Here is a 3,579-nt window from a genome sequence, read left to right on the forward strand (position 1 = left end):
AGATAAGAAATTTAAATGTAAAATTTGAAGAAAGTAAGAGAGAGGAAGGATAAGAAATTTAAAATAGAAGATTAGGAGATAATATAAAAACTAAAGAGATAAGAGATTAAAGTAAAAAATAAGAAATGTAGAAGATAAAATAGATAAGATAATAAAAATAAAAGATAAAGATAATGATAAAAAAATGAATTCAGAATTTAAAATATGTTGGGGCCTAACTACCCTTTACACTCAACCCTGGTCCCTCACGATGAAACTTATCTATTCTCTCCCTCTCAAATGCCCTACCAAAGATAGAATAGTAAATCGCATGAAGCATGAAGATGTATGCAGAGACAAAACAAAGTCACTTTTTTATTTTTTATCATAATGTATACTGATAATTTCAAAATTTGAGTTAATTTCTTCTGGGGCTTTGAAGGATGTTAGTGAGAAAGAGAAGTTAGGGTTACAGAAGGGTATTTTTGTCGTTTGTGGGTGCAGGAAGAAAAAAAAGGTGGTGCGGAAAGCAAAAGCCTAAAGTTGTTTTTGTTTAGCCCAAAAAAAGCCCAAAAGCACTACCAAAAATTAAAACCCTAACCCTAAATCCTAAATGGCCATGTGTACTCTCGTCGTGTATAAAGATGAGGACGCTGCCTTTGCAAATGAAAACCAATTGTGCTGCAGCGGTGACCTTTCTCTACCTTTTTTCTATGTTGTTTTCTTTCAATTTTTATTAGGTCTTTCAGCAAATGATTGTTAATATGATGCACCATGTAGCCCCTTGCATCTTCTAGTTTTAGTTGCAAGGAAATCACGAGTTAAGGTTGTCCAGGTGCTAAATCTAGCCACGGCAAATAAAATTCATGTTTTTGGGTGTGTTTTATTCGCCCAATTTGCAATTTTTTTGCCGCGAAATTGTTTTGTTACGCAGTACTGGGTGGTTAAAATGATTGATACCAGTGAATAAGTAAAGCAAAATGATGAAGCCAAAACTTTTCTGAAACTGATGAGGATATCTTGTGTTTCATATGGTCTTCAAAGTTCTCTGATTGCTTTGCTTTTGTTGTTGTAATTAGGGTTGGTTCAATGATTCATTTATTTGTTCTTTTTTATTCCCTTTGTGCTTGTGTGATTATGGGGGTTTCAAGTGTTATTGTTTGTATTAGATGGTTAGTACCGAGTTTGCTGCATTATGTTGGTTCAAAAAAATATTTATTTTTGGTAGATATAGCTTTTGATGCTGTGAATATTCTGGTTTTGTTTCAGCTATAATGTTTCTATAGACAAGGGGAAAAACCAAGGAAAGGAATTGATAGAATGACGAGCAAAGTGATGAGGTCTTAATATCTGAATATGATGTGGATTCCTAATTTCAAATGGTCTTCAAAATTCTCGGATTGCTTTGCTGGATTTGCCATTATCAATTGTGTTTTTTTTTCCACCGAGGTTTTATTTTTCATGATATGAAGAGGAATCAAATTCTAATGGGAGTAATCGGTTATGTATCACCAGTTACTACGTTCCCCTTTTCTCCATTTGAATTTGACTTCCCTTTTGATTGTTTACGTTAGGGTCCTTCTCCAAACAGATTTGTATATAGTGTACATTAGCCTAAGTTTGTTTTAGATTACTTCAATCAACATGATGTTCTTGGGAAATTTAATTGATTGTGTTAGATGTTCATCTATTAAAATTTACATTTGCACCCTGTTTTGATAAATGATTTAGGATAGAGTTATGTTAGTGCCACTTTACACCCACAGCAAAGAACAAGTTGCTTTAAAACTTTCATCTTTTTAAAAAGAAATTTATGTAAAAAGTTTGTGATTTCATGTGGGCATAAATGTCTTTCATCTCCTGGCAGTTGAGACTCTTACTACTGAAGAAATAAAGGAATTAACTGAACACAAGCACACCAAATTTTTTAATCTGATTTGCATCAATCTGTCAGATTATACGAGCATGGTGCAACAAAAAAATTCTTTCTTCCCTGGTTTTTTCTTGCTTTATTTGTCTTTATAAATTGGCAGGTGAAATAGAATTAGGGCAGGACATGTAGGAAGCTGCATGGTTGTTAATTTTATTGCAATGATTGAAGTAGTGTGCTCAAGTAATTTTTGTTCAACAATTGTTTTTTCATGACATCTTGCACTCTGAGAATTTAAGATGCCATCTTCCAATGACTTTGTCCTGATTTACCGTGACTTTCTCTTTTGAAAGCTTGACACTGTTTTGAGAGAGAGGCTATCTCAAGTTCTTGGGGTTAGTTAAAGTCCGTCAAATTACTTGTCTTGTGCCTTTTTATTTTGTGGTCAATGATGATAAATATAATCCCAGCTCTATGAGATCTTCACCATTGCAAGGTCTGGGAATAGATTTGTTCATATTTGTCTGAGGCACCACCTCTCAAAGTTCATGTACATTTTATTTAAATGTTCTATTGCCGGAAATGTGATATTTTTAAAACAAGTTTGACCATTTTTGTTTGAACCTGTTATGTGAAATTGCAATTCGTTTTTGTTGTGTGCCTCGTTTTAATCAAGTTAGAGCAAATCCGCTCTAACCTGCAATTTGTGAAATTATAATTATATGTAACTGAATTGAAGAAATTATAAAGAATTACCAATATAATTAAAAATAATTACTTCAATTCGCTTTAACCTTCAATTCATATTTCTCTTTCATTTGTTGAAAGAAATGATTAGGTGATCGAAACAATGATAATAATTCATCATTACCAGGACAGTTAATTCATCATACCTCTAGTGGTCCCAGAGTTTGGAAAGTATACTCCAGAAGGGGTAAAAATGGGATTTAAGACTCATTTAGTTAGCAATCATGAGATGGCACGAAAGAGGGGGGCAGTATGTTTTCACAATATAAGGAACAATCATTAGAGAGAATAGGGGGGAAATTTGGCATAGGGGGGAAATTTGGCAGTTAGATCTAGAGGGAATGAAGAGGATATTCTAGTATCCTATAGGAGCGTAGCTCTGGGCCCATTTTGGGATTGACACATTCCATTCTCTGTACACGTTTCCATTTTTCAACAATAAAGCTATCTTTCCTCATATTTTCATAATTGTTTTACTGCTACATTGATTATTGTTCTGTTAGTTCGTATCAAACTGGTCCGACCTGTCGGATTCATCATTATCGGAGCCAGTGAATGCCCCCGAAGAAGGTTAAGATGGATGCGAAGGTAGTGGTGTTAGGAGAGATGTCGGAGGTAAAGTCGACGTTAAAAGACGTTCAGAATGCGGTGAAGACTAGCCATGAAAGTCTCATGGCCATGTTTGAGCGGTGTCTAGGGAAGGCGATGCTGGAAGGAGAAGGTAGTGTGAGTGGGAAGGGGAATTCCTCCGGATCCGGGCTTCACAACCTTAGTCGTGATGCATTGTCAGATTTTTGTCAATCCATAAAAAGGTAGAGCTACCGTCCTTCAACGGCGAAGATCCCGCTGGGTGGATTTCACGTGCGGAGGTGTATTTTCGTGTTCAGGGGACGCTACCGGAGTTGAAAGTGAGTCTAGCTCAGTTATGTATGGAGGGAGCTACGATTCATTTCTTCAATTCTCTGGTCGGAGAAGATGAAGGC

General features: G+C 35.6%; 3 non-coding genes across 3 annotated transcripts; all 3 read left to right on the forward strand.

Moving 5' to 3' along the window:
- Positions 1-953: 953 nt before the first annotated feature.
- Positions 954-1,036, forward strand: LOC114368725. The gene has a single exon (XR_003657399.1). It is a non-coding gene; the product is annotated as a small nucleolar RNA R160 (small nucleolar RNA).
- Positions 1,037-1,305: 269 nt separating this feature from the next.
- On the forward strand, positions 1,306-1,384 carry LOC114368721. The gene has a single exon (XR_003657395.1). It is a non-coding gene; the product is annotated as a small nucleolar RNA R160 (small nucleolar RNA).
- Positions 1,385-2,290: 906 nt separating this feature from the next.
- On the forward strand, positions 2,291-2,385 carry LOC114368746. Its single transcript, XR_003657405.1, has one exon. It is a non-coding gene; the product is annotated as a small nucleolar RNA snoR69Y (small nucleolar RNA).
- Positions 2,386-3,579: the final 1,194 nt, after the last annotated feature.

This window comes from Glycine soja, chromosome 1 (genome assembly GCF_004193775.1).
Source record: "Glycine soja cultivar W05 chromosome 1, ASM419377v2, whole genome shotgun sequence".
In the NCBI taxonomy this organism is placed as follows: domain Eukaryota; kingdom Viridiplantae; phylum Streptophyta; class Magnoliopsida; order Fabales; family Fabaceae; genus Glycine; species Glycine soja.